Consider the following 11,692-nt stretch of genomic DNA (forward strand, 5'->3'; position numbering starts at 1 on the left):
TGCAGGGGGCAGAGGGTCAGGCAAGGAGGCACTGGGWTGAGGGGCATGCCTTGGGAGGCAGCAGAGCCCAGGCCATGAGCTTTGGCTCCTCTCCCTGCCTGGGCACCTGCTGGGGACAAAGGGCCTGGTAGTCACGGGTTGCGAGGCATTTGTGCCATCCAAAAAATTGCAAGTAAGGGGATGTGAGTTTTGGACAGAGCAAAGTGGGGCAGGCAGAACCTCAGAGAAGAAACAAAACCTTCTCCAGGTAAGCAAGCTCCATATCAGCCATGCTCAGCTGCTGCCGAGGTGTTCACTGGATCAGTCCCAYGCAGCAAGGAGGTCTTTGGGTAGGTTTGCACTCCATGCTGAACTGCTACTGGTCCCATTGAAAGCAGASGATGCTGGAGAAATTCCCAGGTGTACATCCTTTGTCATATTGCTGCCCTCATCGCTTTACTTAAGTAAGGARTGCTGCTGGCTTGCCTCAATTATGTTTGATATAATTACAGCTCTTGCTGGAGTTCCCTCGAGTCACATCCCAGATGGCTTCTCTGATTGAGAGGAAACAATGGTGGAGCCCCATTTCCCTTTGCATGGGAAGAATATGCATCCGTTTCATGCTGCCTTCGTCCCCCTGCAGTGGGCTGAGATTCACAGCAGGTCTTGCTCTCCCTGTGGTCAGCTGGGCTTCATTTTTGACCAGGCTTTCAAAGTTTGCCACAAAATGCTTCAGCAAGTCAGGAGRTGAAAGCCACACTGATCCAACCAGCTGGGCCTTCACAAACCCACCAGGCCAGAACACAAAGCACACAGGGGTGTGAGCCACCTACACTCCACCCATGGGCTGCCATGACTGAGCCATTCCCTGACTTTCAAAAGGCCTTTCTGCTTCTCCAGACACTCGCTTCAGGTGTTGCAGCACAATGTGCTGGCACTGTGTCCTGCTTCCATGGGTGCTGCTTTAGCCCAGGAAGAGCAGGCAGGTGAATTTGGTACCTACCTGCTTGCAAAGAGCAGGTTCAAAGTGGCAGTGGCAAGCTGAGCTTTCACCTTCTCATGTCAATCTCAGCTGAGATCCTGTCTGCTAGCACAAAAGGTTTAGTGTTGTCTTTCTTCTGATGGTTTTTCTTAGTGCTCCTTTTCTACCATGGGCTCTTTGAGGCCACGCATTCACCCATACTTATAGGGRATGCTGAGTTCCCAAGAAAATAATTCTCCATGAAGAAGTTCCCGAGTTCCTGCTAAAACACACTCATCAATGACTTACTCAGTGTTTTCCTTGGTGCAAGGCTGTTTTGAGAGAGGAAAAACACTGCTCTCACTGCCTCCTGTCACACTACTGGAGCGAAAGCATGAGCAAGGTTAGCAGCCTGGCCTCACAGGCAAGGAGAGAACTCTCCGTTCACACAGTTACCAGACATGAGAATCAAACCAGTTTCAGTAGGTGTTAGGATGTGAGCTGGCACTGGAAAGGAGAAATATGTGAAACATGCTAGTGGCTCATTCTGTCTCTGAGGCTCTTTTCTGGCTGAAGAGCCCAGCTTTTCTCCTACATGGAGCCACTTTTCCTGCCCTGCACTTTCACTCATTTGGCTGTCATGTATCTATCCCAACCCAATAGCTCAGRGAACCCCATATCACACCAAAACTCGCTTCTGCAGAAAACAGCCTTTCCTTACTTATGGGAGGAATAACAAAATAGCAAAAATCCCAACTTCTGTGGACCTCGGAGATGATGTGCTGGTTGTTTTGTTCCATCACTTGCACCTACCCCCTACCGTGGGTGGCAGGCCCCATCAGATTTAGCAGTTTCCATACCCACCCCACACACATTTTGCTGAAGGTGTAAATGATCCTTTAAGCACAAGGCCACTGGAGAATAAGGCCCCAGATTTCTGTGTCTCCACACCTACATGTGTTCCCACACACAGGATACAGCATTAATCTAGAGTAAAACACCACATGTTGACAATGCTAACAGAACTTTTGACAGAAAGYCCTCAGATTGAACCCCAAAACACAAAGCCACGAAAAAACTCATAAAGCAGGGAGAGTCAGGACAAGGTCTGGCTTCTTATTGCSTGAGCACTTCACCTGAAGGGGCAGGGTGATTCTGGGAAGGTGACATCAAGTCAGGGTCTCATTATATTCCTGCTGCTTTCAACAGCTCTCTTGACACAAGACTTACCTTGAATTCAGGCAAGCTGGATCCAGTGAGAAGTTTATAGCTGCAAGTTCTGTGCTTTCCAGCCAGTTTTTGCTCCAGAAAACGAGTGAGACTTTGACTCTGATGGTGACATTCTTGTTAGTTAACTTTATCCCTCATCTCCAGCAGTGTGCCACARTACATCATCTCCCCAGGCTGTGTTCTCTCACATCGGGGATCGCACCATTAACCCAGCCAGAAGGCTTCCCCAGGCAGYGTGCAGGCAGAGGTTACTTCCCCAAGGAAAGCATGCAGAAAGCGTGGGGCTGTCCAGAASGAGGGAGATGACAGTGAGGATTACCAGGGCCAAGCCTGAGCAGGCAGGGAGCGGTGGGGATGGAGAAGATAAACAAGCCCCAGTGATGAGATCTCAGCAGTGGTGGGCCAAGGAGCTTGTAGTAGCCTTTTTCATGCAATTGGTTCAGCTGAATTGGCCAGAACTGCCTCAAATGCAACACTGCCATGTTCTCCATGTGGCTGCACACAGAAAGAGCTTGTCAGCCAGCAAACTCACAGTAAGCTGGGAGATTTTTCTGAGAAGAGGCTATGTGTACTTTATAGGGASCTTGATTCCAGAGAGGATTTGTGGCAGAGGTGCCCCCAAGTAGCCCACCCTCTGGCTCCCAAATCCCCTGGAGTTAGACCCTTAAATTCCTCAGAAGTCCCAACAGATCAATGGCCAGATTTCATGCAGATGACAGGTCATCTGTCAGAACAGACACTGGAGGTTTGGAACTCCGTAACTCCACAGCAAATAYGGTGCAGCTTCTTTCCCATTACTTACCTGCTTTTAGAAAGGCAGGAAATTTTCCCTGAAGCTTCCAGAGAAATTTCAAGCTTTTCATGAGAGACAGAGGCATCTTGGCTCCCYACCACAAGAGAACTTGCTGGAGGATATGGAGAGTTCTGGTTAAAGTCTGTGGTCTGAACTAGGCCTGTCAGACTCAATGTTAAAACTCCTCTCAGCAGGTAAATGTCAAAATGATCTGGCTTTGAGAAAAAAATTCCAGCTTTTGCTGACAAACAGTAACAGACTCCTGTGAAAAGCCTTTCTCTCAACCAACTGGCATCTGATCAAGGAATCCCCAACCTGTTCAGATTTTTTCCACTGGAAAGCATGTGCCAAAAGCTGGAAGAGATCATAATTTGAACACTGCCATTTCAGATGCTGTGCAGAACAGGGCCTGAGCCAGCGGGCTGAACAGAGCAGCAAAAGCAATGCGTGTCTGCACCATGAGAGAACAACCCAACATTTTTGGATTTAAAATGGCTTCAAAACATACTTTCTTGAACTTGCTCATCCGCTGATTTATTGCACCAGGTGCCAGCCTGACTTATTGACACAGTGCTGTCAGTAGCTGGGCATTCATATAATTTGTCTGGCTGGTCCATCTACTCTTGAAGCACCTTCTCACTTGGCACAGAATATTTTCCATAAATAGCTCTGTTAAATACAAGAAACTATTTAAAACTGTTGGTGGAAAGCAAACAAAACACCAAACCCAAAACTCAAACCAAAACCCAAAACCCAAACCAAAAAGCACAAGTAAGTGGGTTTTTTTTTTCTGTTTTTCATAATATTTTTGTGCAACTGATAATTGAGWTAATGTAAATATGAATGCAGATACAAAACCCAGAGGACAATGGAAGCAGGGTTTGGGTGTGACCTTTTGTTGCCTGACAGCCTGCCTGCTGCACACGCAGTGTAAAGGGAATTGCTGGTGTGTCCATCCTGCAGAGCAGGGTGACATTTCTGGGGATCTCAGTGGGAAGAAGRTTCCTGGAGCTTAAGGTTGAGCTTCTTCTGCCCAAACAAAGTGTCACCTGCTTAGTGAGTGCCAGTCTTTTGCCTCAGTACAGGGAGCAGAGCTCAGAAAAGGCAAAATCCGAAGAAAGCTGTGGTTGTGGCATTGCTGGGAGGAACTGGGCAATCAAGTGAGAAGAATTATAGCTTCCAAATGTGTASCGACATCCTGCTAATTCCCAGATCTCCCCCTACTCCCTCCTCTGCTGACGTTCCAGTCCCCACTTCAATACCTGCCAGGTCCTTTTAGAGAGCTGACATTTCCATTCCTGACATTTTCTGCAGCTCCATCTGGGAATTAATGTCCGGATATTAGCAGCGATGGGGCCGTTTATCATAATTAGTCTCATGAAGCTACTAAGCATCCAACTATTTTTCATCAGCGCCGAGGAAATAAACTGCAGAATCCAGTAGACGAGACGGACGATTTATTTATTGATTGATTTATTTTGGTCTGTCAGGATGCAGCTTTAAAGTTTGTCGAGATGAGCAATGCTCCTCYGAGGCAGTGACGACAGTAGGGCTGGCTCACCTTGGGTGTGCAAGCTGCAGAGAATAGGTCCCCAAACCCCCTGAGACAGCGAGGAGGCATTTGTTATCCTATTATTATCCCGTTATCCTAGGCTCTAGCCTTCTGCACTTATAAAATGACAAGTTGTGACAGGCTGAACCCTGTCTGGACAAGCTCAGGAAGAGCCAGCTGCTGGCCCCGGGATGGCATCATGAATGAAAGCCATCTGCAGSCATGGCTTTTCTTCCCCATCAGGAGCAAAACAAGGGTGCTGTGTACCCTACAGGAGGTGGCACGGGGACCACCAGCTCTGGGACTGTCATTTAGCAGGCTGTGCATGGTCATGCTTGGACCTTGATGCTAAATGGAGGATGCTTCAGGCAGCACAAGTGTCTGTCACCTTCCAGAGGTGCCTGGGAGCAGATAAAGCCGTTTTCTCACTTGTCGTCCCAATTGGAGCAGGGTGAAGTACAAGCTTGTTGTTTTCCTTCTCCGAAGGATTGGGATTGAAGGGCAGGGAAGCAAAGTGCCATACTCAAGAGATCTCACACTGTGTCCACTGCAAGCAAGGGAAGTTCTTTGGAAGGGTACTACTGGTTGGAACTTAACTCTGCCAGAGAAGATGGCTAATGTTTGCTGTGGTCTCTATGTTAATTTTTAGGGGCCAGTATGATAGATTGTCTGTGTTGCTGTGAGCTTGGCCCCAGTGTCTGCTTGGCCCCAGTGTCTGCTCTCCCGGCATAGCTGGTGCCTGAGCTGCTGAAACCTAACAAGCGTTGTTATCCATCCTGATGGCTACTACTCAGGGCAAGGAGCATGTATTGATTTCAGGAGCTCTTCTACCATTTTGCAAGCTTCAGTGACCTCCTCACATGTCCTGAATGGGAGGAGATAGGAGATGCCTGGCAGGGTCATCTGCCCTGCAGCACACTGCTCTCTCTGCATGGCTCGTAGCCCGTGCACAGAGCTCGCCTGCCTAAGAACAAGGATTACAATGTTGTGTGGAGCTTGTTCCCACAGTGAGGCATAAAGGGCTTCTGGATTCAGTGTCATCTTCTCTCTATCCCCATAAAACMCCACAAAGTCTCACTACATCCCACACACCTCAGCGCTCACCTGCAGCAAGCCCACCTCCTCCCTGCAGGCTGATTATCAAGAGCTTTCCATCCTGAGGTTTGCTGTGCAAACATCAAACATTTGTGTTTAAATATTACACTCTTCTGCTGATGTGAAGCTAGTAATTACAGCCAGATGGGACCTGGCTCACWGGCAGACACGGGGCCCACACGCTGCTCAGTGGTGGCTTTTTTTTTTGCAAAACCATGTGGCCGACCACCGGCAGAAATATCAAAAAAGCTGAATGCAATTAAAAACAATGGGAGAAAAAGGCGTTCTAAATATATCTGCAATGTATTCCAGGTGAGCACTAAATGTTCTGGCTGCAGTGCCTGGCAGCCCTAGTACTATACATGGGACATCATCCAAGCCAGCGTGCTCAAGCCATACATCCCTCCAGGCACAGCCTGACAAGGACATGCACTGATTTGGTGTCAGCACCTTGTGCACCACCAGCAGGGTCTGATCCTGCTCGGGAAAAGCCTCCCTCAGCTGAGGAAGAGCTGTTTTCACACAAAGGCCTGGTTCAGCCCATGTTGTAGCCCATAAAGTGGCCCTTACAAGAGTGTCACAATCCCAGGGCTGCCACACTGTTGGCATGAGCGTACAGCTGCTGCTGCCTCCTCAGCTGCTGAGTGGAGGGATCTCCTCCTGCACCTTCGCTGCACGAGCCTGCACACATTTCTGTCCTGCCCAGGATAGGAAACACTGAATTTTCTACCACCTCCAGGATTTCAGATCTGCTTCTATTCAAGGCAAAACAAAAGCATTGCAGCAAGTGGTGAATATTTTTTTCCCCTGGATCATAGCCCACAGTCCATATTCACATTCAACATCTGATAGTGTTTTTAATAGATAATCTTCTCCTCATTGCCTCTCCCCTACACATCAGCCAAAAGGCGAGCAGGAATGTACCAGTTTAAATGAAATGTCTCACYGCTTGTCCTACCCACCACCTGTGTTGTATATACACACCACCAAGTGCCCAGGAATCCAATCCTTGCCCCACACACCCGATTGAGTTCCAGCAGTAACAGAGATTCAGGTAATAGCCACCATTATTGCCTGAAACAAAGGCTAGAGTTAGCTCATCATACACAGTTTAAGTAGCCCCAGAAACCACTGCAGGTGATGCCATTATGAGCTATAAAGRCTACAGCCCTTCCTCTGTGAATCAATCCAGCTCTGTGGCTCACCCTCTGTTTTACTTTCAGGATGCTCCCAAGCCAAGCAGTGCAAAGCCAGAGGCCAGTTTCCTGTCCAAACAGCCAGGGATGTTTAATTCCTCAGGACAGCTGCTGGGATATGTCCTCCATGTTGCAACAGTCAGCATTACACAGGTACCTGCTCACCCATCCATCTGTACATGGTGTTCTACAGCCAGCCTGACAGACAGCGGCTCTGGTTGCAAGGAGAAGAAAGAGAGAGCGGTAAACAGGAAAAAAAAAAATTCTTTGTGAGAAACCATAGAGCCATAGCAAACACGTGCTGTCATTTGAGACAAGTGCCAAGCCCTGATAGGTTTCCCCATCGAGGAAAGCAGGATCAGCACTGGTGAGAGGCAGAGAGCCTTGGTCTCACTTGTCTGCCATCTCTCTGGGGTCTGCTTTTCCCCGCTCCTGTGCTCTGTGAGTTTCTAACTTCCCAAATCTTCCTCAAAGGACCATGAGTAGAGCTTTCCAAGGAAACTTGTTTCTGCAGTCATGTACTCCAGAAGAGTGTTATCTGCTGGGAAAGGAAGGGAAAGAAAGAGAAAAGAAGGGAAAAGAAAGGAAAAGGAAGGACTCAATGCCTCTCTGCTTTCTGCACCCAGGAAGCAGAGCTTTGGCATGCCATTACCAACCCTTGTTCCTGCAGTAACCTTATCCAGCGCTGCATGGGTCTGTGCAAGCTCTGTTGTACTACTGTTGCCTTCATGAATAATGGATCCCCCTCCACCTTCCCTCCCCTCTTCCCTGTTAGATCTCATTTCATGTTGTATGAAATGGTGTGTCTGCTGCTTCCCTGGGGTTGATCTGAACATTCTGATTCCCAGCTCCAATTCCCCCTCTTCCCAGGATGTGAGTGTAACACAAGAGGGCCCTGACTYGTGAGGGCAGTACCTGTGCAGGGGTCACCTTTGGCTCCTGGCTTGCYTTCTGCTAGGAAACTGTTGATAGTCCTAAAAACCTGTAACTTCTCCTTCTCTTCTGGAATTTTCCATTTTAAAGACTGAAAATAAATTTCCAGAAAAAAAAAATTCCATTATTCTGATTCTAGAAAGTCAAGTCTCTTTGCCTAAAAGAATCATATCTACAATTCTACACGGGTTTGGGCCACAGAACATTGCGGGTCACTTCTACAGTGCAGTCTGGAGAGTTTAATTTCCTTTGTTCTTGGAAATACCCAGCTTTATTGAGCTTTATCTGGTAAAGGCCAGTGTTTTTATTCTCCTTCAGAAGCTGCAGGCTCAGCAGCCGTGTAGTCCCAGATTTAGCAGGGAATATGCTGTGGCATTTAGCAGCATCATGGSTGCCTCTTGTCATAGATCCTGCTGCAGTAGCACCACGAGCCAAGGTAAGGACTTGGTTAAGTTCACATAAATMTATTCTGAATGGCTTTGTAGCATTTGTATGTTTGTAGACATGAGGGTGTCAAAGCTGGGTGCTGATCCCAGTCTCCCAGTCTTTCTCTTTTAGTCTTATCTTTCCAGGTTATGAGAAGCACCAAGTTCACATGTCCTTCTCTGGGGCTGTACCTTACCACTGTGTCTTCTGCCACCCTCACCAGCCCAGTTTTCAATCTCTGCCACACTTGCTTGGTATTGCTGCCCCAGCAGATCCACCTYTGGGTTTTCCATGACGAGAACCAGTGTTTAAAAAAGAACTGTGAGAATCTGAAAATCAAGGGCAAGGATGTCAAAAAACCTGCAGCCAGGAGAAAGGAGTCTGCAATTCAGGTGAAAGTGTAAAGCTTACAAAGGGAAGGGAAGAAAACAGGGTCCTCAGTGAAAAACCCCACTGACAGAGGCCCTTGGAAAGACACCAAATCAGTTGCCTGGAAACAAATGCTGCCCCTCATTATTGTCAGCAACATGAAAAACCCACAAGTGCCATAATTCAGGCCACCACTTTTTCTCTTGTCTGACAAAGAGAAGAGGTTTTTCATGCTCTGTGGGTAGCAGGGTGTCTCCTTGCCCTCAGCTCAAGGGATTGCAAGCTCAGTGCTTTTGCATCTGGATGGTCAGTTCCCATGGCAAACCTCGTGTCCTGAAATTTAGAGGCTAAATCATCCTTCTAAAGGTTTAAAAAAATTAAAGGACAGTTGAAATTGGCAGGAACCTCTGGAGAYGGTGTTGTCCAACACCTGGCTCAAAGTAGAGCCAGCTCAAGCAKGTTGATTTGTACCACATCTCATCAGGTTTTGAGGATCTCCGAGGATGGAGACCCCACAATCTCCCTGGGCAGACAGCACCAGTGCTGCATTACCCTTCTGGTGAGGTTTTTTATTTAAAGTTTAACTCAAAAACTCTTTGATGAAAAGGACTGTGTAAGTGACTGTTAYAGAACAAAACATGTATATACACATGAAATTGCCCAAAACAATCTGCTTGCAGCAAATTTAATGTCAATTCCACAGCTGAGCTATTTTCCAGGGTACCCTCGTCCATCCCACGCACAGGACAGACTTTGCACCGTTAGCAAAAAGTCTCACAAGGCTTTTCCACCGTGTTGTTCAGTGCACGAAGCCTGAGGCAGGATTTACTGCACATTATTCAATCTCTGCTAGGGAGGTAGGATTATTGGTCTCCTAAAAAGGTTTTCAATTGAGTTCACTAAAATAGCTGAATGTTTCAAAACTGGTAATGATTTTAGCTTTGCAAGTCCCCTACCAGAGGATGTGTCTGTGCTATGGCTGTTTTACAGAGGACAAAGCCTGAGCCCAGAAGCGCTAAAGGGATGGGGTTCTGCATGGACACACCATGCAGAGCACTTGTGAGGTGCAGCAGCCTCCCTTCAGGTCAAGAGGCTTTGAGAAGGCCATTGGCCCATGGCAGACCAAGCTGTCACACAAGGAGCAGTGCCTGGGTGGCAGTGACAGGGTCTGTGCTCGCCCTGTACCCAGGTATTGCTCTGCCTTAGTGTGCTCACCACACCAAGGAATTTCCTACAGGCCACACCAAAGAGGGGTTGGGCTGTAGGAAAGAGGGGATCGGCCAATTTAAATTAAAAGAGGACAAGATTGTCCAAACCTGGGTCTAGGTAAATCTGGCTCATTCTAGCCTAAGCACTTTGCATTTGAGGGRAGGCAAGTTGAAACTAGAGCACCTTGAGAGTCAAGCTGAGGCAGACAGGTAGCACAGAGCATCTGCCATGTGTCCTCCTGGCCCCGGGACTGGAGACCTGTAGCCTTTGTCAMACAGGTGGTGGCTAATCCCTGCTTCCACAGCTGTTTCTATAATCCATGGTGGCACTAACCCGCTTGTCTATAGTCCAAGGAACCTTTTGTCTTCAAACCAGAGACCACTGCAGGGACCYCTTTTCCTGATTGCCCCTAGGAAGGAGATTTGGCTTTTGTTTGGGTGAATGCTTTCCTGATTCAGCATGGGAGYGGGAAACAGGACACACGTTTCAGGAATTAAATCCATTGCAGGAACTGAAAAGATCCTAGTCCCCCRAAAGCTGTTCCACAATGTCAAGCAGGGGGCGGAAAAGGAAGGATGGTGGACAAAAAAAGACTTTGCAAGGAGCAGACCAAAGGCAGGTCTGAGTTTCACTGTCTGTGGAGGCGAGCAGAGCCACCCCCCTACCTCCCTCCATCTCCCAGCCCTTCCCTCTTACAAGCTGCAAGTCCCTGGGAGGCCCCTAATCTGCTTTGCTGTACAAAAGACCCAGTCTACTGGCTTTCCTTTTCTTTTTGCCTSTTTAGAGTTGAAGTGGGGATCAGTTTCCAGGCACGAAGGCGAGGAGGGGGAAGGAGCAGGGTGCAAATGGTCTCTCTGCAAAGGAGATCCTGTGGAGGGCAAGAGCTCAGATGGTTTCAGGTGGGCAGGAAACACAGGGGCACAGAGTGTCTGGGATTGTCAGGGTCCTTGCTTTCTAATTACAGAGTTTTTCCGGTGTGCTTGGATATCACTAGCAAACCAATGGAGRAAACAACTCCCTCCGTCTTTTGTTTTATTTGTGAAACAGGATCTCCAGTCTCTTGATCATATTCAGAGAATTTTTCTGCGCTGCTTCTGGCATGAATTCAGCCTACCTGTCCAGGACTCCTACCCAATGCTAGATGAGGTCTTGTCAGTACTTTGCAAATGCTATTAATAATTTCCTGCTTCTGCTGGCAATATCCCAAACCCCTCGGGTCTCGTTCGCCTTTTTGTGCCTTTAGCTCATTGGTGGTTCATAATCACCCATGACTGCTACAACGAAGTTCACCTCCTCCTCAGTCATGTCCAACTGACACACTCCCTGTCTAGCACAAAAAACCCCAACCCTGTGATTAGTCTTGCATTTCGTGCTCTTGAATTTCAACTCGTTGCTGCGTCTCCGTGCTCAAGGTTGTCTGCTGCTTTCTGTTTGATCTCCTGTCTCCTCTGCATTCACAATGCCTCCCCCTTCTGCGTCATCTGCTGGCTTAACCTAAGCGCTTCCACTTCTTATGACAACATCATTCATGGGGAGAATAAACAAGATCAATCCCAGGATCGATTCCAGAGAAACTCCAGTGGTGAACTCTGTCTAGCCTGCCACTGCCTCTGTCCAGAGGTACAGCTTCTGTGCCCGACTTCTATTTCTTCCCACTAATCCCATCATCTTCAGTTTAATTAGTAATTTCCCTGTCACTCCATTGAGCACAGCTTGGCGCATTTGTCTAGAAATTTGTCTAGATGAATTGAGATGAGCAGGCTGTCTCGGCCGAATGCTTTCCATGGCCCGCCGAGCTGGTTCTGCTCCAGCCGTTTAACCGAGCTGGCCTGCAAGTTTTGTTCCAGGTCTTTGCATGCTACTGACCCATCCTACAAACTCCCCGAGCCCCACAGTAAAAACATCAAACAAAYGAGGAATGTGTTCTGCATTCGCAACCTTCAGTGTGC

Source organism: Malurus melanocephalus, unplaced genomic scaffold (genome assembly GCF_030028575.1).
Source record: "Malurus melanocephalus ecotype Western Australia unplaced genomic scaffold, MMel_1.1 scaffold_233, whole genome shotgun sequence".
Taxonomy (NCBI): Eukaryota; Metazoa; Chordata; class Aves; order Passeriformes; family Maluridae; genus Malurus; species Malurus melanocephalus.